The 25,818-nt window shown below is 35.4% G+C and overlaps 1 protein-coding gene across 13 annotated transcripts in view; it reads left to right on the plus strand.

Annotated features, from left to right (window-relative positions):
- LOC111051634 (four and a half LIM domains protein 2) overlaps positions 1-25,818 on the plus strand; it is a 276,721-nt gene that overhangs the window by 157,838 nt on the left and 93,065 nt on the right. Inside the window, exon 1 of one of the 13 annotated variants that reach the window (XM_039437938.1) lies at positions 25,056-25,158. The exons of the other annotated variants lie outside the window; for them this stretch is intronic. The gene's annotated coding sequence lies outside the window, so the exon portion shown is untranslated. Of the gene's footprint in view, positions 1-25,055; positions 25,159-25,818 lie in introns of those variants that run through there. 13 annotated transcript variants of the gene reach the window in all.

Below are 25,818 nucleotides of genomic sequence, written 5' to 3' on the forward strand. Positions count from 1 at the left end.
AAAGTCGTTTTCCCTGTGAAGGGGATTTTCCAAGTAGAGAAAATATTTGAATAAGTGGGATGAATGGGAAAATGAAGACACTCATAACATAATAGGAATGATTCTTTGAAATCTAGTAGAATAATAATAAAGACAGAAGAGAAATACGATTAGTATAATTTTCACCATTGATAATAATTCACGCAACTCTAGCCAATATGTGATGTGATTTGAATTGAAATTGAAATTCTTTATTATAAAAGAAAAACAAAACAATGACTTCATCTTGAGTTTGGTTTTCATAGGCACTTTTTCATCATGTAGGATCATTCACTTTTTTCATTTAATACTTCGAATGAAATAATATTATTGCACAAATGATGATATTTTGTAATATGAATCAATTTTTCATTCTTCAACTAGTTTGGAGTCATTTCCACTTTCATATTGACGTCAAACATTTCGAGTATGTTTCAAGTTTTTTCTCTGAATTATAATACAACTAAGCTGAGAAACTCATGTAAATCTATAGACTATCAAAATGTCAACTGTTTGAACTATTCAAAATGAGAAATAGAGTCTGCTTTTTGTGAATAGACATATGGTATTAATGAATGAATTTGTCTTTCAAATGTAATGTTGCAAAATATCAAGCATGAGTTATTTAAAAGTCAAAATGAGTGACAGGCAGGCACAAAACTGATCTGACAAGATTATGATTTAACTCTTCTTGTATTTTTGCCATATTCCAGACTGTGATATAAATTCCCCAATGTAATCAGATTTGGATGAATTTTAGTTGAATTTAGAGATAAGGATTGAATTCCATATTCTCATTCAAAATCATTCAATAGGATCAATTATTGACCGAGCGAAGTGAGGTCTAAGATTCAAGTCGACGATTTGGCATTTCTCTTAATGTTTGAATGTTTATATGTTGCGCATTTACGGCGAAACGCGGTAATAGATTTTCATGAAATTTGACAGGTATGTTCCTCTTTGAATTGTGCGTCGACATATATACAAGGTTTTTGGAAATTTTGCTTTTCAAAGATAATATAAAAGGAAAAAGGAGCCTCCTCCATACGCCAATACTGGAGTGAAAATCAGACTATAGAATTATTCATCATAAATCAGCTGTTTAGTGGACTATAATACTACCCGTTCAAAAACATGGGAACATCTTGAAAATGTATATTTCCATCAACGTTGTAGACAGTTGCAGCCAGACCTGATAACAGCGCTCACACTCACATTCCGGGACGACACGTCATGGTACGATAGGACAGAAAGATCTCTGTCTATTTAGGATTTTTTCTAGACATTTTAAAGTGATAAATTATTTATTAATTTTTGAGAAAACATAACAACAGGTCAATGTAACTTACTGAGTGCGACGTCTACTGTTCACAAAACTACTAGTTAATAATCTCAGCTTTCCATGGAAATCAGCTATTGAATTGATTGATAGGCTACTCTTGATTTGTTCAATTAGGAGCAGTTGAGTGAATTCTAAGTGAAAGACTTTCTTCAATATTTATCTCAATGGTTAGATTTTCTCAAATAATATCAGTAACTTCTCATGTAGAACAATAACACAGATGTAAAAAAAAATTATGACTTGTATTAGAAAAAAGATTATTTATTTATTCTGCTATTGAAACCATAGGCTTCATTTCTATCGTATATTCCCAGACAAACTCACCTGCTAGGCTGTAGTATGGATCCACAAGACCACATCAATGAAAATTGAATTGAAAAGGAAAATTAGGAATAAAATAAACATCGATTTATAATAGTGAGTCACCATCATGAACTGAGAAAATCTTTCAACTGAAAAAAATATATAAAAAATGTTTTCAAGAGTATCAAATTGCAGACCGGGTGTTCCTTTAAAAAGTTTACGTTTCAGCACTCAGTTGATGTGTCATAGTAAAAAATTCAGTCACAGTTTCGCTTACCTAACTCACATTATTTATCGGCGACACTGGAATGTGAGGGCTCGTACGCGATCGGGTGCGTGCGTCAAACAGTCCAAATAGCATTACTAAACAGCCGTGAAGGCAGCGACTTTCTTACTCTGTTTTTTATCATTTTCTCTCTCTTTTGTCAAATTTTTCTTCACTTCATACTATTTTCATTTTCTCTTAAAAATGATAATATAAAATGAATCCATATAATTCAATACTTCAACATTAATGATTTTAATAAATATCTATATTCAGTTCTATATTATCGGCATCTTTCTATTTTTCTCTCTTCATCCTTCACATGTTAATTTTCATCCTTCATTGTTGAACACAGGAATAAAGAAATCTGAAAAATGAAGAAATAAATGATGAATTCTTACCTAATCTGAATCGTTATCCACCACATTCATTCCTTTCTATACCACTAAAGGACATGTTCTCATTATTTCATAATATTATCTCTAATTTCCTTATAATGAATGGCACAGTTGATAGTCTATTGGATTCAACCGTTATTAACCACTGATTGAAGACTTCTTTCGCATCGGTTCTAGTGACATCAACCCGTCATTCAATCACGGTTACTCAATGGAATTTAATGGATTTTCGTTAAATAATAATTATCAATAGATGTGATGACGTGTAAGTGCAAACTGTAGTAACATTGCATTGTAGTAGCTTGCTCTTGATTAGAGCGCAGATACATAATTACAACATTGTACAGCCAGGAATTGGACTTGGACCGTGGGAAATTGAGATACATTATACAGTCCAATTTTGTATGTGTTTTCTATCAAATTTGAAACAAAACATAGGCTACTTGTTTTGGGTTGAGCCAGTTACTTCCCTTCACAACAAACTGTCAGCATTAGTTAAATGAGAGAAATAAATGTTATTCGTCAGGAGTTCTGACAGTATCTAGTGAACTCTCCATTAATCATGTATAATGATTGTCATGATTTGAGAGGATAATGTACGAATAAATATATTAACCTAGTTAAGAGTTGAAAGTTTTGATCACTGATCAATGCAATGGAATTTTGGGTTCAAAAATTAATCGTCATGATGAGAGGAAAATAAGCAGATTTTCATGTTTCTGAAAGATTGATGAACATACTCACTCAATACTTCTTCTCTTTGTCAATTCCAGTGACCTGGATTGACTGTTTCAAGAGATATCCTAGTCAATACATAATTAAATAGTATCATATGAATTATGATGATTTCATGATTTGATTGATGCTTTAGTAATTCGTGAAGTTCAACGAAGCAGAAATAAATAGAGAGCAACATACCCAATCGATCTTTTGTTGACGAAAGTTCAGTGTAGCGAGTCTAAAATTAAGCATGGGCTATTCTAGTGTGATAATGGTCCAAGTACAATGGCCTTTCACCTGAGTCGAGAGAAGAAGGCCTTCGAAATCTTGCAATCAAGCCAAAAATAACAGCAAAGCACACGTGAAACAATTAGAAGCACGAGGGTTGGAAGAAAAAAGCGGGGAATACTCCAAAAATGCAGGAAAACACGCCTAAGAGGAGGAAGAAGAACAGGCCCAAAAGCGATAATTGCTAGAGGCTTGAGTAGGAGAAAGTTAGATAACCTTTCCTGTGAAAAAACAATAATTCTTTCCACATTTTTGAGGGTAAACATTCCTTTTCTTCATTATACTCAAGCTCTGTGTAAGGTATGATATACCTGAGCATGAGAAACATTAGAAATACGTTATACGCGAATAAATTTTCTATACAAAATCAATAAAAGGTAAGGTGAACATAGTCTTCGTACGACAGAAAACAAATATCGTGAGGTGTTTGTAATATGTTATTACTTTACGGGTTGTCTGAGGAATGCTTTTTTATTGTTCCAAATTCACGGACGTTGAAGAAAAAAGGTACAATTTTTTCCAAGAACTGTCTAATTAGCTATTTATTATGTCTCAGCTATCCTATTTGATACTTTTCGTATATATTTCTTGAAATAGCCGTAAGCTCTGAAATGTTCACTTTCAAAAATAAAGGAAATGAAAGTCAGATTCATTTCGCTTTTCAAAGTGGTTCAGGATATATTACGTTCTAGGAATTGCTGTTTCATAATTTTGTTTCTTGTTGTTTTCTGAAGCTAATTAGGTAGTAGGTCTTGGGCCTTTTTATACGGACCGAATAAACGCCACCTGATGACGCATTTCTGATCAGTTGAACGCTCAAACGAGTCATCTCCATTGAAACAGTTTAACAGATTTTACTTTCTTGGAACTGTTATTACTTTCATTGTTCATCCTTCAACCTCTAAAAATAAATGAATGAAATTGATGCCTTAGTTTCAGTAGCCTAACATAAAATGTTCTATCATGATATTTGTAGCAATATAATATTATGATAACTTATAATCTTTCTCCATGATATGTTTATCTGGAGAATACGTAAATTATGTTTTTGAGATTGCCAAGTCGCTGCTTTTTCAATGACTGGCTAGTGATCGCTTGTATGAGGCATTTTGTTCACGAGCAATATTTTGAACACACCTTTCACTTTTTACTAACCATTTTCAATACTTTTTTACTGGATAACTACTACCATTGGCTATAATGAGAGGATGAAGCTGCTTATCTCCCATTGGCTAGCATGTTTGCTTGTTATTGGTTGAAGTTTCTGTTACCGGACTACTGTATTCTCATTGCCTAACTTAACAACGAAGTAATATGTCAACCATGCAAATCAAATAAATTTGTATATCCGCTTCAAATCACCTTATTATCTTCTCTCATATTTTTTGTCTTTTTCCGCCATTTCTCTGAAGGGTTATCAGCTTTTTGATACACATTCTCTTCATCATGGATCGTCTTTATCGGTTTAAAATTGGTGATTTGGAACGAAATATGGGTTTGGATAACTCCAAAGGACAAACATATCATGAGAATGAATGCCAGATAGATGGTAAAAATCCAAGAGAAAATGAAAACAAGTTGAGAGAGAATTGGCAAGGAAGTTGAGAGAGGAAACAACACTTCCAAAAACCAGACATCTCTGACAGAATGACGGCAACTAAATAGACACCATATTTCATGTAACTTTCGCACATACAAGACAGAGACGTTGAGTTTGTTAGATGACGAGAGTGGACAGAGAGGGAAGGATAGTTTAATTAAAAATTGCAACAAAGAGAGAGTGATAGGTGGATAACAAGAGTAAGACAATGTATTATGGTTTAATTTGAATATAGTTGAGAAGAGATAATATAGATATCGAGATTGAAACGGGTAGACAGAGACAGATGGTATGATAGTGTAATTTGAAAATCAAGACAAAGATGGTGTAATATGTGGATAGCGAGAGAGACTGCAATGGATATTCTGATTAAAAACAGCTAATTTATTAGCATCTTGTTGTCTGTTTGAGGGGCTATAAATAGCAGCTGGGCCCAGTGGCTGTGAGTATTGGATAGGTCGGAGAAGATGAAGAAATTATTTAGGCTACATCTAACTATGGTCTTCCCCTCAGTGAGAGTTGGTCTGTCTTCAAATTTAGAAGACCTTCGAAAGTGATGGACCCTATCAAAACTATTAGACAGGAAAAATTGTGGCGGCTTATCTCTGTATTCAAGTGGTCTATTTTGAGGTTCTCAGCTTTCTTAAGCTATCTCTTCTATGGTCAGTATGGAGAGGATTTCTGAACTCCATAGCCATTGGATGGAGGAGAACATTTTTTGAAAGATTCAGTGGTAATTCATTGGAGAGAAATACTTTTAATACAATTTTAGTTTATCAGTTTAGAAAATTGAATAAAATTGATAACGAAACTCATTCAATGATAACGTAAATCCATTAAATGAAATATATACTCGTAAAAAATAAAATCATTCTTCTTAGAGGCGAAACTGTCCTGTATAAAGCATTAACTCCTTATTTAATATGTGAGAGGTATCCAGGAAAACAATATTGTATCAGTCAACAATCTATTAGATAAATCCCCTAACCAAAACTCAATGAGTAATTGTTAATTAATCATCATTAATGATTAATAAGGAGTACTCATCATACTTTATGAGAAAATAATCTAATTGAAATTAATTTATGAATAAATGCATTCAATATCAAATTCAGTTATCTGATTCAATCTAAAAATTGCCACAAACTTCAAATATATCCTCTTTCCTATATCTCATGTTCAGTTTCCTTTCTCTCTGATCAATTCATTCTAACGATAGTTCTCAGTCTTTTTTTATATCACATTAAAACACTGGTACGTCCATTGAATTCAACAATGATTAACCTACTGTTAAATACATTACTCGCTTCTCCGATTGGTTCTCATGGCATTTAACTGTGATCTAATCACGGTGACAGTAGACGTACGTTCAATCGGGAGTAGGATTGAGTTTCCAGTTTCAACAATATCTGACAAAATTCAATCTAAATACATTGTATAACAAACTTCAAACTCAACTCATCATATCTACCACTCTCTCCCTTTCTCTGTCCCTCTACTTCCTATTTATCTATTCCCTCTCACTCTTTCACACACTCTCTCCGCACTCATCTTTTTCTCTCTCATTTCCTCTCTTAGTTCATCCCATTGACCATCCACCCACGGTGAAATGAGTGGTAAACAAACGGCTGCCGCTGCATGATTTTTGGGGAAGTGGGCCACAGGAGTGTGATGACGTCACAATCTATTTTCGGCGGCGCTGAGTGCCGTGTGCACAACAATGCACTCACGCACGCGGGCGCTCCTCTCTGTGTCTGTGGTTTGTGGTCATTGGCAAGAGTGCCGCGTGTCACGGCCGTGAATCGAACCCAAGACCTGCAATCGTCCGATATTATTCGGATAGAAAGGAAGTTACAACAGAATGTTCATCAATGTTCCAATTTTGTAGAATGAGTTGGACGATCATTGCAATTATTCTGGAAAACATACTTCGAAACAACAATAGACTACATTATAACGTTATGCATTTTAACATTATTATATTTGAATACATTGGATTGTTGAAAAACCTCCCTATACAGAAATTAACATTCAACTTTTAGATTTGATTGTATAGGAAGCATTCTGTCATTTATTGAAGTTTTTTCATATTTCTATGGATAGTTTGACGTATTGTATCCATGTATGAAAGAAGCTGACTGTGTAAACTGAATCTGACTATGTAAATACTTTTATATCACTGATATGATAATCATATGTCATAAATCAGTTGTTTGAATTATTCTAAATCATCAGAAAGTTTGTTATTTTATCTCAGTTTATTTTAGTCAATAAAAGCCATTATTCTAGCTCTTCAATGGTCTCTATTTATTACAATTTTATTGACAAAAATAAACTGAGATAAAATAACAAACTTTCTGATGATTTAGAATAATTCAAACAACTGATTTATGACATATGATTATCATATCATTCTTCCCTCCCAGTGGTGGAACCTACCGGGGCCAATCTACGAATGTTGACAGAAACGTCTCTTCCATCAGAAAGTCTTACTTGAGCGACATGAGGGTTCAAATGAATAATTTCTACCTTATATAGAAACTTTAGATTTTTATGATGTCACTAGATGTACTTATCTATTTTACTTCATATGATTCGAATAAAGGAAATATATCAACATGATAATTTCATATTTTTTCTAATCAAATAGAATTTTTTTCCTTATCATTATTTATAAGATATGAGTGAAACTACTGTTGAATTTATGTCCAAAACCACCTAAATTTTAATGATTTTTGTTTGGTGGAATGATGTTGAAAGATGATTCATAACATTTTGTTAGTGAAGTTAGCTTCAATCAGTCACCCTCTCAACGAAAATACTAAGTAGAAGTGACTTATTTCAAGATTAAGATTAACACAATATTCTCATTATCACAAGGCATTTCAACAAGAGAAATTTTAACAAGATTTCATTCAACGGCATTACAGTATTAATATACATATTTTTATTTAATGGTAATGATCCTCGATGTTCACCTTCAAGTCAACCAATTCTCTAAAGGATTGACGAATTGAGGATATTATCTTTGAGCAATCGTCTTTGGGATAAGTATTTGATGAAAATTAGAATATGAACTTGACGGTCCGCGTCTCAGTTACCATTACTTAATAATTTTCCTACGGATTGTGACATTCTGAGGGACTTTTAACTATTTAATAATTATGGCTCAAGCCTTGAAGATTCTCTTAATCAGTTTCATGATAAATCATATTTTTACCATTGAAATGAGTATTATCGTTATCCTACGAGTATTTCTATATCACAGAATTCCACTGTAAATTCAATTCCGACTCCGTATATGGAAACCAAAATAAGCGCATAAAGACGTTGATTTTGCATGCAATGACCATTTCATAACCACAATAATACACCTCGTTATGCAGTACTACTCTGCAATTGAGCAGGTGGAAAATTGCAAGTTGCCTTTGATCATTGCAATTTGTAATCATGAAGCGATGAGATGAGACCAGAAGATGAAAACTCCAGTCTCTCTACCAATGAAAATGTACAAGGAAAAGGAAAACAGGGGACAAGAGGAAGTAGATATAATATGAAGAAAGATTACAAGTTCAAAGGCTAAACATGCTTCTATGGACAGAGTGCAGAGAGAAAATAATATGGATTTGGGGACTGTAGACCCAATCATGAATAGATTGTTGGATGTCTCCTGAAATTTGTAGTTGGTATAACATAAACATGTACTTGCCCTCTCTATTGCGCTGTAATTTCAATTTTTGAATTCAAGTATGGGCTACTATCCGGCATTAAATGTTATGCTTCCAATATCTGCTTTTCCTCATTGCTTCATTGTATGGTTCGGTGGTAAAACATGTTCGGAAGGTTTAAATCAACAGTCTATTCTCTGCCCTTATAATGTGAATTGTACTTTGTATTGAATTATATTGTATTGAATTGTATTGTACTTCGCATTGTATTGAATTGTATTTTGAACAATAATTCTATTTGAACAATTCCTGAAGCCACCATTTCATATTCAATCTCTTATCAGAATCGCCTTTTTCTATGCAATCAACTGCCGATGGTAAAACTTGTGGGCTTGGCTTGGAACGTTTATGATTGGATTTTGTAGACCAATCATAGTGTTGTTACAGCATGCAATTGGTCATAACACATAGTAGGCTACTTTCAATGATTACAAACAAGCCATGCCACCAAAATAAGGGGACAAAATATGTGTGAGCACACACGAAAGCATGCTCCTGTAAAACAATAATTTTTATTAAAATAAAGTGGATTTTTTGACAATTTCTCAAGTTTATCTAATTAAGCCATGACAACAACGTCATGACGTTTTCTGAATCCTTCTTTCTTAAAGTTGATCATTCACAAACTTTGAATGATCCCAATAACTGGAATATTCCAATCATCATTATTCAATATTTCTTTTTTATTTTACAATTATATCTCATCAACCTTATTCGACTCATCCAACTTCGTTTCTGGAAGAGAAACATCATGCATCAAACATCAACTATCATGCATTACTTTGAATAACTGAATCCACTCTCAATTCAATTTATCATTCATATTTTTGTTCCAACTAATTCTATTCTAATTTACTGTAAATTTTGTTTGTTCCAGGTAAGACATGGTTTTATTTACCGCCTCGTTCAGTGGTTGTGGTGAGATTTTATGCTTTAATTTCGACTATAAAAAAGAATCTACTAATGTTGCGTTACATCTATAATCTGCAAATCTATAGGCATTTCTATCAAATCCCTCCTGAAGATTCCAGGTAATTGAAAAGTCAACTTCTCAGTTCTTTATCGGGAACAAGAGAATAGAAGTGAAATTTCACTCGAATTTATTTCTCTTCAGTCAGTTACTGAGTGAATATTATGTTCAAGTATCATATCAGAAGACATTTGTGCTTGAATTTCATCTTGATAACATTTTATACTGATGATTTCTCAATACTTCTTCAGTGACTCGAACTTATTTTTCTTCTGTCAGTTACTGAGTAAATATTACGTTCAAGTATCATCTCAAAATACATTTAAGTTTGAATTTCATCTTGATAATTTTTTAATGCTTCTTCAGAGAAAACCACCCAAAACAAATTTAAATTGAGCATCAAATCTCCCATTAGCTTTATTCTACTGTAGTTAGAATCAATAAATCGTCCTTATTATTCTAGTAGAACTCAAGTAAAATATATTCATGTTGGACATCAAACCTCCTCTAGATTTGAAGTCATATCATTACATTAACATTTGAAGATGAATCACAGATTCAGAATTTCTTCGACTTCAGCTGCTTTCCAACGTGTGAAAAACGCATTCGTTTCCTCTTATTAGTTAGATCACCTCCCAGCTAACACCTCGGCAGCGTATTTTATTAATGAGCCGCTAAATAGGTTATTTGAAAGTCAGTTCCACACACAAATTGATTTAATTTGTTGTTGGCAGCTCTGTGTTGAGTTTCGAACCGCCTCTCACATCAATTATCTACTCTCATTAAGTCAACTTGATAGTATTAATCAAATCCTGCATTCTAAACTGAAGTGGGATACACAACTGGATTGCAGATTGCACATTCTGTCATCAGTCCAAGTGTAATCTTCATGAGTTGTGGAGTAGGCTACAATAAATTGTAGAATTGATATGAGAACCTATTAAGCTTTAGACTTGATAAGCTGTAATATTCTGTTTTGATATAAAATTTAAACTGATTAATAGTGTATTGTAGTATACACTATAATTAGTTCAGACTTGAATAGGAGCAATTAAAGTTTGATCTGATTTTGCCGAGGACGACAAAGTTGCTTAAAAGTTCCAATACACAGTAGTTTATCATAAATTCAAGTGTGTCACACTTAAGAAATGTTTGTGTGAACAGTGTTATTGATTCATCACTTGAAAGAATCCAGCCCGACCACTTCTAACCTAGGGAAAGGGGTCTAATCAATCTAAAATACACTGACGCTCATTTGGTGGATAAATTACCAATATATTAAAAAAAAATTATTATGAACAAGACAATACATGATTTTCAACAGTCGTTGACCACTACTTAATAAGTTTCAAAACCTGAAAATGACAATCTCAAAAGGAAAGAATCTAGGCGATCCAAGGATACCCAGTACGTAACTGAAATCCCCAAAAGAGCAACATTGATCTTGAATACAAGGAAAATAATTCAAAACAGATTATAAGCAAGTCCACCCAAGTATTACTCAATATCCAAAAAGGAATAAATGCAAGTTCAAAAATAAAAGAAAAAGAAATTACTATTCAAGGGATACTTGGATTACCTAAGATTCAAATACAAATCAGTGAATTAGTGATTAGGTTGCAGTCCAATTCGTTCATCTAACATCACCCCAGTAGTGTTGCGGTCAAGTGTTCCTCAAATACACTGCTCGATCATTTCCGACTCAACACGGACAGTGAAAGGAATACAATAATTCATTATCGAGAACAAACTATTATATTCCCAACCTGACAAGGATAAACGAATAACTTCCCCCACTATTCGCCGATTGTTCCAGGTTGGTAGAAAAATTGGAGATGTGTTACCTCGATTCGGCGAACTTTCCAATTGGGAGTAACAAACTCTGGTTGTTTAACAGCATTCGGCAAAATTAGATAGTTATGCCATTGTACAGCCGTGGTCCAACAGATCGTCCGTGACGTCAGAATCAGAATGTCGCCCAGCTCGTGGAGTGTCGGACAGTACGCCGAGATCGTGAAACCCCATGTCGTGGACCGCTTAAAATAATAAACAATCTACAATAGTTTCTACTCCTCTAACCATAGGAATTCAAAAACAAATATTTTCAATTGGAATAATTTTAAGGAGTTCAAAAAAGAGTTTCAAATATGCAACAAATCTATGCTTTGCGCACCTAACCTACTGTATAACAATCATTTCGGTTATTTCTATCTTAAGCATGGAGCCTACATGCTATGTATTGGCCACTCTTGAATTATAATCAACTAGTACTACGGCAAATAAAAGTGGAATATCAAAATTATAATATTTCTTATTAATTATAATATATCAACATAACTATTGGAAAAATTGTCATCTGAAATTTATGGAGATTAGCTCTCCCCACTTTGAACAGAAGTAATTATCGATGTTTAAATGAAATAACTATTAACAGAAAACAAAGTAATATTTCGGGCATCCTGACTTCCTATTCTAGTAGTAAAATTTGTTATTCTCGTCCAGATAATCCATAGGATCACTTAATTACACGATCTAACCAGCAAACTTACAATCTAACCTGTCGTACATAGAAGATGCAACCTTATTACTACTTATTATGAGTACCTTATTACTTCTTATTACTACTTGTTTTGAGTCTATGGAAATCAATGTTCCCATTTTTGGTATAATTATTACAAATAATAATAGAATACTTATGCTAGTACATACCTTTTGCGGATTTAATAAACAAGTGACAGTAGCATTTTGTTAGCTTGGCTTGTTCAATCATCAAACGTATGCAAAGAAAAGCATTTACCCAAAAGAGACAAAAATCAAATAGCTAGGTGAACGAGATAATTAGGTAAATGAGTTAGGCATGTTAAAATGCCAAAATTTAAATGCTAAAAGAAAGAAAAACTGTTCTTTAACAACACAACATAGCTACATTGGTGAGAAAACAAAACCCAAGCCAAAACAGACGCTAGCTATGCTCTCTGCCTAAACAAGGAGCAGAGCTTCCTAGACGCCTGGAAGGGAGACAGCCAGCGCCCTCTACAACTTTGTTAAACCAAACTTTATTGGATTAAAGCAGTAAAAGGGAATTTATTTACCAATCAAATGATGGGCAAGAAAACAGTTGAAACAAAGGATTTGATAGGTTAATTTAGTAGGAGCGAAACCTCAACTACCAACCAAAGCAGTCGGCAAGGCAGACTGGCAACAAATTTAAAGAAAATTTCCCACAATGAGTTAAAAGGGAGAAAAACCAGATGGCTTCAGCGGGAACTTTAAATAAATCAACTACCTTGTAATGGGACCATTACATTCACCCCCTCGTTTTGGTGTGAAACACCAGGGAAAATCACAATCCCAGGGTAACTAACTAGATAAAAAAAATAACCCAAGTTTGTGGTAAATCAAGTCAAATAACCCACCGTTTCATGTGCTGCAACAAACTAATAAATTGGTTCCTACCTAGTATTAAGACAAAGAAAAGAAAAGCATTTCCCAAGTGCATTACTTGTCAAGAGATATATGACTAAGCTTACATTCTATTCATATATTACGCATTTATGTACAACATAATCACGAGGACAAAATGTAGAGACTCTCCCAACCCATGTGGAAGAGTGATAGGATGCAAATAGGATTCCACAGGATACCAGATCATGGGATCCAAAGTTTCCAAAATACTGGATAAAATTCGAAAAGTATAAATCATGAAGAAAGGTGCTGAAAGCAAAATATTTGGAAGAGGTAAAGGAATAATTGCAAAAGCAAAACAAAGTGGAATGATTGTAAAAGTAAAACCATGTCAAGTTGACAAAATAAAGGAAGCAAAACTTCAAATAAACCATGTGGAATAGGACGAAGTTCCCAAAGGAATACAACTACTTAAAAGGAGAATTTGTGAGAATCCTGACCTTCCAGGTGGCCAGCCTGTCAATCAGTTTACTCACCAAAGAAAAAAATTAAGACAGAGATCAATAATAAAAGACGTTAGTCTGGTTTGAAGATTTTTGATTAATCAATTTTAAATATGACAACAAACAGTTGGAAACCCTGAACCAATCTAGCTTTACCTAACAAGTCAAGCAATGACTGAGTGAGCACCGGTTCTCACCGCCATCAACTCAACTTGAAGCAGAAGATTTTAAAAGAAGTGAGCAGCTCCATTCGCACACTAGGGGTTGAGAAAATCTACACAAGCTTCCAAGAGATAAATACCACAAGAAAAATAACATCGTTAGCATACTCTGCATTTCTTAAACATTTCTTAAGTGTGACAGTAAGCTGCGCCGCACTCTGCTATTTTGGTAACTATACCAAATTTCCAAATTCTATATTTTTCAGACATATCTTTTCAATATCCATATTTCCAAATTTATCACTTAATATATTTGATTGATTCATTGCTTGCCAAGCATGACAGCTTGACCGCCAGTCTGACCTGAGGAATGTGGTTTGATCGTCGATCAATCACAGGTTAGGGTATTGTAGTCAGGTGTGGATAATTTAAATTTCTGAGAGTGGAAATAATTTAATGCATCCATATTATCTTCATTTAGAGTATTGAGATAGACAATCATCATTGGTTATTTAGTGGAAGATGCTTAGCATGGAAATGTTAATAATATTGACAGTACTGTTAGTTAATGTGCCTTACAGATCTAAAAATTTAAGATAGAATCTTATACATGATAATTTTACTTTGTCTAACTTTGTACAATGTTGCATACCTTTTGTTGGATTCTGAGTTGAGTTTGAAGTATGAATTGAATTCAAGGTATGAAGTGACTTTGAATTTGAACTTTAAAGACTTGGTCTTAAAACACAACGATTTTGAAATTTTCTTTTTGTCATTAATATTTTATTTTCTTTTCAATTTTTTGTACTAGCTTGCTCTAGCTTGACAAGATGGAAACCAGCATCCCAAATATGTCCGGACAACCTCAGATACCACCCGGGAAGTAAGGGATCAGACTGTTCAGGGAACAGAATCCACAGAGTCCCCATCAAGTATGTTTTGGGAAGTAAAACATGAGATAGAGGAGAAAATAGCTTCAGGTGGGGGAATGAGAGGTTGGTTAGCTCGAGCTATTAACCCTAATCATTTAGTAAAGTTTCAGATTCATTTTGAACTTAGAACCATGGGAATCCCCGGGGAGGAAATTGAACCTATGAGTGTAGATGATCTACGTAAGAAGTATAGAGAGGTGCGAAAAGAGCATGGTGAGGGGGAAAGACAGTTACATAGGTATAATCACTCTGACGACTCTGCCAAGTCTGAATTAAGTCAAATAGACAATATTATAGGATGGATAGAGGGCTGGTGTGCTAGTTTAAGTGGGGACATGGAGGCCGAGAATAGGAAGGAGGTTTTCCTCAAAAGTATGTCCAATGTGTCCCACTGCACAAATAGAATATCCACTTGTTGACATTTGCCCGTTTTGAAAAGAAAGAGAGCTTGCTTTCAGATTTGGATCAACGTATAGAAAAAATACTAGTGATAGTTACATCATTGTCAAATTGGCAACCTGGACCTCCTAGCCGCGGAGCTTCACCAGTGCCGTATTCAACAGCCATGTCATCTCCAACGGTTCTGAGGCTTCTGCAACTACTACTACTTTAGTGCTGCCTCCACACAAAATTTGCAGAAAGTAGGCAGAGCTGAAGTTTATATTCCTGTTGAGCCAGTGGTCGTGCTCCTCTCAGGACAAATAATCCAAGTTGACCTTGAACATTCCGCCTGCAGGTGCACATCAATTCATGCCAGTGCAACCTAGTCAATTCAACTTTAATCCAGCAATTTCCGCAGGTGTCCCTCGTTTAGACCCAAGTGCATCTTCACCTTTTGGAAGTTTGTACAACAAATTACAGAATCCAGTTGAGTCTTTATTGAAAGAGTTACCTGTCACTGATGGATTGACAGTTGAGACTTTATTGAAATTCTTGGGAGTGGCATTGAAAATTAGAAGCCAATTTGGTGTAAGTAATTTGCATTTATTTCAGCTGTTGCAACCTTTTGCGGTAGGGCCTTTAGGGGAACGTTTGAATTTTGCTATCAATTCAAACATCAGTTTTGACCAATTTCACAAAGGTATTTTACAATATTTCATTCCTCAACGCTTGTTATCGGCCATTGAGAGAGAACGTTTTTATCGTTTACAGAGCTCACAGGAACCACTTTGCAGTTACATTGTTTCGATCAGGGAAGCTGCAAGTTTGCTCAGAATCAACTTATCTGAGGCAGAAATAGTCCACACAATTTGTTCAGGCTTGAATCCTGCGGAAAGATCTTGTCTTATTTTCCAGGAAAAACCAACCACATTTCAAGCTTTAAATGAGATGAGTGTATTATCACAGAACCTGAGTTTTGCTGACAATGAGCGAGCCTATGTGGAGAGTTCGAGAATCGGTAGCATCAGGCAGATCTCTACGGCTTATGGACACCGGGATAGGACCTGCTATGAATGTGGAAAGAGAGGTCACATTGCTATGAACTGTAGGTCAAAATCGGCACAACAGCACGCTGGTACCTCCAACAATAAGCCTGATGTCAAGCAGCCTGGACCAAGCGCAGTTGGTGGAAGTGGAAAGGTAACTTGTTTTAATTGTAAGAAGGTAGGTCACTTTGCACGTGACTGTACATCAAAGAGGTCCTGACTAGTCAAGGCTTGTCTTGATGAAAATTCCAACTATGAGTCCAAAAACAAATTGTTTACCAGCTTGGAGGGATACAAGGGTAAACCCAGAAATAGAGTTATCTCTAAATATGGTCAGAGGAGCAGGCGTTTGGATAAGCGGCATCCTGCCAACCATAAGGCTAGAGTAGTCATGAATGAAATCCTGCCTATAATTGTTTGTTTTTTGGGTTTAGGGGCTTTGGAAACACCAGCTTTGATTGATTCTGGTGCTGTTAGATCTATTATTTCTTCTTCTGTTCTGGATCAATTGTTAGCCAACGGTGACCACATTGTCTTCTCTGAAGAACATTTTGTCTGTACCACTGCAAATAAAAGCCCTCTTTTGTTGAGTAAGTCAGTCTCGATAAAAATCAGAATTGAAAACTTCACCTGGAATTTCAAATTTTTTATTGCCGAAAATGTTGCCTTTCCTGTCATTCTAGGGTGTGATTTTATTAAGTTTTCCCAGCTGATTCCTAATCTTTTCAACAATTCCTATTTCTTTGGCTTCAAACCACGGATTAAATTCAACTTTGTCACGGAGTGGAGATCTTTGTTGTCACCACTGATTGCATCTATTGGAGTCCTTGATAGTAACAGTCCCTTGTTACAGGATGAGCAGTCCGGTTTAGATGAGGTTCTTGGTGATTTCCAGGATGTATTATCCAAAAGATTGGGTAAAACAAACTTGTGGAGTATAAAATCCGTTTGACCTCAACTGAGCCTGTACGTCGCCCTCCATATCAGCTGAACCCAATCAAAAGGGAGATTGTTGATCAAAAGGTAAAGAAAATGTTGGAGGAAGGAGTAATTGAGAAGGCTGTTTCCAATTATTCAAGTCCATGTTTTCTGGTACCCAAAGGAGATAAGAATGACTCAGACAGCGAATCATGGCGGTTAGTGGTGGATTATCGATTTCTAAACAAACGTATCTCGTTAGATTCTGGGCCTCTTCCTAACATTGAAAGTACCTTTCACAACTTCAATGGAGCCAAATTCTTTTCTGTACTGGATTTAAATTCTGCTTATTATCAGGTTCCTCTGCATGAGTCCAGTAGGGACTACACAACATTTTGTACCATGAGGGCAACCTACAGATTCTGTCGTGTGCCATTTGGACTGGCAGTTGGTTCACAAATTTTGTCCAGTGTTCTGGATGAATTGTTTGAAGAAGAGAAATATAAATTTGTTTTCCATTATCTCGACGATATTGTCATCTATTCAAAAGATTTTTCAGATCATTTGTCTCACATCCGGATTGTGCTATCAAAATTGCGGCAAGCTGGATTCACCGTTAATCCTGACAAGGCTAGCTTTGGGAAAACCCAAATTTCTTTTCTGGGTCACATAATGAACGAACATGGAGTAGCTGTGGATCCAAGCAGGACTACTAGTATTCAAGATTTCCCTCCTCCTAAAAATCAAAAAGGAGTTGCTCGGTTCATTGGGATGGTTGCATATTATCACAAGTTTATCCCTCATTTTGCTGAGATTGCTGCACCCCTCAATGCATTGAGGAAGAAAAATGTCAAATTTGAGTGGACTGATATTCATCAGGAGGCTTTTCTCAAACTTAAGAAGGCCATTGCCAACCACCTGTACTACGAACTGCTGACTTCACCAAACAGTTTGTCTTGCAGACTGACGCCAGTTCAACAGCGATTGCAGCAATTCTATCGCAGGAAACAGATGGCATACTCCAACCTATTGCATATGCATCCAAGAAGTTGACACCTAATGAGACACGTTACAGCACCTATGAATTGGAGTGTTTGGCCGCTATTTTGGGATGGAGAAGTTCAAAGTCTACTTGCAACATGCCAAGTTTAAGTTGCTTACAGACAATTCTGCTCTGTCTTGGGTTCTCAACAACCCCAAAGGTGGTCGTATTGGTCGTTGGGTATTAAGAATTTTATCGTTTCAATTTGAAACAGTTCATGTTGCAGGAGAATCAAATATCTGTGCTGATTCTTTGTCTCGCATGTTTCAAGATGAGGAGGAACCTCTTGATTTGTCTCCTTCGGCTCAGGAAATAGAACCTCTCTTTTGTTTTGTTAACAATTTGAAACTGTCGGATTTTCCCCTTGTCTTTTCTGAAATCAAACATCATCAGGAGAATGATGCATTTTGTAAAGAGGTAATCGACAAGATAATCAACAATGAAGACCAATTTCCTTATTCATTGAGTAAGGGTGTACTTGTTGTCAAATCACGGAACTCTGATGACAAAAAGGTGGTAGTACCCAGGATTTTAATACCCCTGGTTTTCAAATACTTCCATGAAAGTGTTCTAGGTGGGCATTTAGGAATTTTCAAAACCACAAACAAGGTTCTTGAAAAATTTTTCTGGCCTGGGGTCAGAAATGACATTTGTCGCTTGGTGAAATCATGTCATGTGTGTGAGAAAAGCAAACCTGCTAGACAACACAATTTTGGATTCCTCTCATCCAAGGTGGTCACAAAACCTCTGGAACGATTTTATTGTGATCTGGTGGGTCCTCTAATTAGAACTCCTGAGGGTTATACTCAAATCTTGTCTTGTGTAGACTCCTTCAGCAAATTTTGTTGGTTAATACCATTGCGGAAGGGAAATACTGCCTCTATTGTTAAAGCATTGAAAGGAATATTCTTGAATTTCTCAGTTCCCAAAAGTCTGGTTACTGACAACGCACCAGCATTCACCTCTATGCTTTCAAGAACTTCTGTTTTCAGCTGGGCATCCAACAGGTCACTACTTCACCATATTACCCTGCCCCTAACATGTCCGAACGGGTAAATCGAAACCTGAAGAGTGCTTTGATAGCTTTCCATGCTGAGGCTCAACACAAATGGAGTGATAGTCTAGAGTGGTTAAGCTTAGCTTTCAACTTAGCTGAACATGAAAGTACCGGGTGCACACCATTCTCTCTCATGTTTCGACATGCTCCCAATCATCCCTTGACCAATGCGTGGGGAATCGACGAAATACTTCCTGAAACCGTGGAGCCTGGCACCTTGCAGATCTGGCGTAAAGCGCGGAAAAATTTGTTGAAAGCGCATACCCGAATGGCAGAGCAATACAACAAACGTCGAGTAGCAGTCCCATTTCAGATAGGTGATTTAGTGCTCGTGCAGTCACATGTTCTGTCTAGTGCTGCTAACAGAGTCATGAGTAAGCTTAGTTATCGGTTCAAAGGACCATATCTGATTAAGAAGTTTTTGACACCAGTTACTGCAGCTTTGCATGATCCTGAAACAGGAGTCTATATGCAGAAAGCACATGTATCTCAACTAAAGAAGTACACTGAATAACTTGTTTCTTATCCGTGAGGGGAAACTTGTTCAGTAGAGCTGACTTGTCCTCTTTCTATTCATGTCAACTTTCGACATTACTGTATCTGGGCAGCATCTAATACAGTGAATACTTTGTTTTTTCCATTTGGAAAATTCTGGTGTATTGTTTGTGTTAATAACTATATTTCACGAAAATTTGAGCTAGGTCCTATTGTCTTCATGGATTTGTAATTTTGTTGTTGTAGTCAATGACTTGATGTACTGCAGTATGTGCTCTTGTGCTATTTAGTAATTTTTTGGTATGTCTTTGTATAATAATTGGTGAGTTTTACACCACAAGGCTCTGAAAGTTGTTAACTTGTGGACTGTATATAAAAGTAGTGTTGACATTGTACACGGGGAACTAAGTGAATTGTTCTATTTTTTCTAATAAAATTGTTTTGATTTCATATTAGACTTAGGCATTTTGGATATTTGAAGTTATGATAGTAGAACTATCTTTATTCCTTAGTTAATCTGCCAACAGAGTCATCTGTGGATTCAAGTTGGTTAGGTATGTGAACTTTGTCTTAAGTAGTTGTACCTTTGGAAATTACCATAGGTCAAGTTAAACCCTTTTCAGTTATTGTTGGTTTTGTCTTATTCTAGAATCAAGAACAGCAGAGTGGCGCAGCTTACTGTCACACTTAAGAAATGTTTGTGTGAACAGTGTTATTGATTCATCACTTGAAAGAATCCAGCCCGACCACTTCTAACCTAGGGAAAGGGGTCTAATCAATCTAAAATACACTGACGCTCATTTGGTGGATAAATTACCAATATATTAAAAAAAATTATTATGAACAAGACAATACATGATTTTCAACAGTCGTTGACCACTACTTAATAAGTTTCAAAACCTGAAATGACAATCTCAAAAGGAAAGAATCTAGGCGATCCAAGGATACCCAGTACGTAACTGAAATCCCCAAAAGAGCAACATTGATCTTGAATACAAGGAAAATAATTCAAAACAGATTATAAGCAAGTCCACCCAAGTATTACTCAATATCCAAAAAGGAATAAATGCAAGTTCAAAAATAAAAGAAAAGAAATTACTATTCAAGGGATACTTGGATTACCTAAGATTCAAATACAAATCAGTGAATTAGTGATTAGGTTGCAGTCCAATTCGTTCATCTAACATCACCCCAGTAGTGTTGCGGTCAAGTGTTCCTCAAATACACTGCTCGATCATTTCCGACTCAACACGGACAGTGAAAGGAATACAATAATTCATTATCGAGAACAAACTATTATATTCCCAACCTGACAAGGATAAACGAATAACTTCCCCCACTATTCGCCGATTGTTCCAGGTTGGTAGAAAAATTGGAGATGTGTTACCTCGATTCGGCGAACTTTCCAATTGGGAGTAACAAACTCTGGTTGTTTAACGCATTCGGCAAAATTAGATAGTTATGCCATTGTACAGCCGTGGTCCAACAGATCGTCCGTGACGTCAGAATCAGAATGTCGCCCAGCTCGTGGAGTGTCGGACAGTACGCCGAGATCGTGAAACCCCATGTCGTGGACCGCTTAAAATAATAAACAATCTACAATAGTTTCTACTCCTCTAACCATAGGAATTCAAAAACAAATATTTTCAATTGGAATAATTTTAAGGAGTTCAAAAAAGAGTTTCAAATTATGCAACAAATCTATGCTTTGCGCACCTAACCTACTGTATAACAATCATTTCGGTTATTTCTATCTTAAGCATGGAGCCTACATGCTATGTATTGGCCACTCTTGAATTATAATCAACTAGTACTACGGCAAATAAAAGTGGAATCTCAAAATACATTTAAGTTTGAATTTCATCTTGATAATTTTTAATGCTTCTTCAGAGAAAACCACCCAAAACAAATTTAAATTGAGCATCAAATCTCCCATTAGCTTTATTCTACTGTAGTTAGAATCAATAAATCGTCCTTATTATTCTAGTAGAACTCAAGTAAAATATATTCATGTTGGACATCAAACCTCCTCTAGATTTGAAGTCATATCATTACATTAACATTTGAAGATGAATCACAGATTCAGAATTTCTTCGACTTCAGCTGCTTTCCAACGTGTGAAAAACGCATTCGTTTCCTCTTATTAGTTAGATCACCTCCCAGCTAACACCTCGGCAGCGTATTTTATTAATGAGCCGCTAAATAGGTTATTTGAAAGTCAGTTCCACACACAAATTGATTTAATTTGTTGTTGGCAGCTCTGTGTTGAGTTTCGAACCGCCTCTCACATCAATTATCTACTCTCATTAAGTCAACTTGATAGTATTAATCAAATCCTGCATTCTAAACTGAAGTGGGATACACAACTGGATTGCAGATTGCACATTCTGTCATCAGTCCAAGTGTAATCTTCATGAGTTGTGGAGTAGGCTACAATAAATTGTAGAATTGATATGAGAACCTATTAAGCTTTAGACTTGATAAGCTGTAATATTCTGCTTTGATATAAAATTGAAACTGATTAATAGTGTGGTGTAGTATACACTTTAATTAATTCAGACTTGAATAGGAACAATGAAAGTTAGATCTGATTTTTGCCGAGGACGACAAAGTTGCTTGAACGTTCCAATACACAGTAGTTCATCATAAATTCAAGTGTTATGAGCTTCAAGGGGCTCAAGTTGATGAAATTTCAAGGTCATCCAGTCTCATTAAAGAAACATTAGGGAGTTTATGAGGGAAAAAAATTGATATTGCATTCATTGCAGAAGTCTTCAAAATAGTAGATTTTGATTTCATATGAATTTGGATTCTCGTTTTACAATCATTAGAAAATTCAGATTGATTGCTACATGAATTCTAATCAGATTAATATGATGTTAGAATTTGATTCTCTGAGAGCTGAGCTAGATGATTTTTTAATCTCATCAATGAGTTGCAGGGGAATAGATGATTTTCGAGATTGGTTAACTGAAAGCTACATATATAATATTTGAAATGTTATGGATTGGATAGTTGGATTTGTTGCTCGATTAGAGAACCAGGAACTGTGAAATCACAGTTTGCCTTCTTATTACTCTACCACCCTATATAGCTTGGAGTTGTAAGCTTGATATAGATTATAGTTGATAAGCTAAATATATTACAAGTTTAAACATCAAATTTTTACAATTATTGTAGACATTCCATTCAGCAAGTGTGAATTCATAAATTTAAGGAAGTATGTGCTCCAATGGAGTTGTTCATAGTGATGTATTGAGTGTTTCTCATCCCATTTCAATTAATATTGATGAGTTTTAAATGCTGGAGTGAACTTCATGCATCAACTTTACCACACAGCAATTCTGTAAATTATCTTCTGCTCAGTTAATTATGTACAGTACTCAAATAGAAATCAATAATTGAGTTATCAATTGTTTTCATCATACAATATTCCACAATGATGATTTAAAACTCCAATTTCCGATACATTGAATGTATTCATCTATGCTAGATTGTCTAAACTTGCATAATGCTTATAGATCACACAATTTCTAGAAATAAACATTATTTTGTCTGAATTCTTCGAAAAGTATCATATTAAAATTATCTAATTTCGGGTAGAGACGGAGACCGTGGGTGTAAGAGAAGCATTTCTAAAATTAGAATGGCTTAGTTCCACATCACGCGCATGCGTAACACTTGAAGCTTTCCTAGAATTTACATAAATCATGTACTGCTGGAGGGAAACGTCAAGCTCAAATATGTGCTTCTGCTAAGAAGCCTCCCTTCTTTTCCCTGTGTTTGGTTTGTTAGGATTCGGTTGTGGAAACAGCATGAAAATGAGGGCAAATTAAGGGTTGCTTCATGTTCTACTACCACAGTTCACCTCTAGTTTATCTGTGGCGGTACTCAAGGTTTGGTATTAAAGTAAGCAAGTAGTGACTCAAGGGTTGCTAATTGGGGGTTCCTTCATTTATTATTGAAAGTTTAGTGTGGAAGGAAGCAAGGAGTGACTTCTTAATTCAATTTATTCTGAGTGGCATTCTAAATCTTCAGAACATTATTGTCAACTAAGCAGTCTCTCTTATTTAGAACCCACTCACCTATTTTCGAATGTTACACTTCTCGCTTAAATCTTCCATCCTGATTCATATTTGATTTACTCAATTCAAGATGGGGTTGTTTGACGTGAGAATGAGTTCAGAGAAGTGCTGTCACCTTGTATGAAGGATGATGACATATTCATGAAAATTAACTTCTCCGTAAATCACTTTCCGAGAATAAATAATGAATTGCGGGTGAAATAGCTCAAATTAGAAGTCATACTGTACAGTCTTGAGTTGAAGATTTTGAATGCTGAGTTGAGAATGTACTCTCTCAATTTTACCTCTGGTTTATGAATCATTACATTGTTGTAATAATAATGTTCAAATAGAATAATACTATTGTTTACATCGCGGATGATGCCTTCATATTTTTTTCGCGTGAGCTTCTGTAATGAAATGAAATGATGATATTATCAATAAATCATATTCACAGGAGGGTGATAAGAATATATATTTACAAAAAGGTTGACTCACTTACTCTTTTGTAACTCATCTTCCTACTTTGCAGCAATTGAAGAAACCAAGAACCGGTATTATTAGGAGAATAATAATTTCAAAAATATATTTTTATAAGTTATCGAAGGAAGTACCAAATAATTAAAATTTGAGATAAAATAATTTCAATATTCGACAGGTCTCCTCAATGATAAAAAAATAAAATAGATCAATCAATTTCCACTTATTATCCAAGGCTTTTTGTAGAAAGTTCTAATTTTCTCATCCATGGAATAGGCTTATAAAAACCCTAGGCTTGTTAACCCTATTGCTACTAATATTCCGGATCATGGAATAGGCTTGTGAACCCATTGTTGCTTGGATGGAAAAAACTTCTGGACCAGAATGAACCTAACTTATGCTGCTCCTCATCATAGTCATTCCTATATCACTCCTGCACATTCGCTCAAGCATGGAGTTTATGTGGGCATCACACTCGGAAAATTTGCTATAAATTCATTGGATCAGTCGTTCTCAATAGTTGGGAATAATATGAATCATGTTATATATCATTCTCTACTCTCATATAAACTATTAATCTATCTTGAAGTTCATTGAGAAATTGTAATAAATTAATATCCTGACTTCTCATTTTCAACATATGTCCGCCCATATATCCATTATATTCGAAACCAACACACAACCAAACATTTGTCAACGCCAGACAATACACTCGAAATAAAGACAGAAAAAATTGACCGGCTGTTCTTGGCAAGTATTTGCAGCTTATCTGGCCTCTCAACTTGGTAAGCACACATTTTTAGCCCAAGTCCCTGCTAAGCGCGGTCACAACTTCACTAAAAAAGCGGCTCAACACGGATCACATTAATTCTGTTAATTGGGTCATCTTTGAGGCAAAGTTGCCAAGTTAGGTCAGGGGGGTTTTTGCTGCCAGTTCTTCTCCAACGCGATTATCGAAACTATTGTGATCCTTACTTTATGTGCATCTTTTTTCCTTTTTCATCTGTCACCATCTCGCTCACCTGCATTCTACTCATGCGCAGTAAACAACCATCAAACATGTCCTTCGCAACTATTAATCAAACTACGCTACATTAATTTTTTCGACCCACTAAATTCTAACCTCAAAATTTCATTACAACAAAGCTACTAAACACAGCTCATATGTGCCCAAGTGAGAACAAACTAAAACACGGCCAATGATGTGAAAAATATAGAAATAGTTATTGTGTTGTGGTGTCTTGTTATGTTCAGTGTCTAGTGTGATGGATATGTGTTCTATTTAAATGTGTTGGTGGGTGTGTTGAAAATGTCCGCCATTTTGTTTTATGTGTGACGTCATCCGATTGCCCAATTTTGGAAAGGTTTAATGGAGGGGTGAATATTTTTCTTGGAATCTTTCGAATGCTATTATATGTTTTTAGATGATATTCTTTTCGAGAGTTGTAGGTTTGAGATAGGGCTGTGGACCTGGAATTGGGTCAATTTTATGATTTATTCATGACATTCCACAATGATAATCTCAATTTCAATGACATGCATTGACTCAGCGAAACTGTTTTGATGATTGATGTGATATAATTACGTGATTACAATTGAATGATATTATTGCAGAGTTGCAAACATTTTAATCCAAAAAAGAAAAGTTTCCCTCTTTTGTTTTATCCCACGAAATAGGTGGCGAATGAGACCCATCATTGCT

This window comes from Nilaparvata lugens, chromosome 11 (assembly GCF_014356525.2).
Source record: "Nilaparvata lugens isolate BPH chromosome 11, ASM1435652v1, whole genome shotgun sequence".
NCBI lineage: Eukaryota > Metazoa > Arthropoda > Insecta > Hemiptera > Delphacidae > Nilaparvata > Nilaparvata lugens.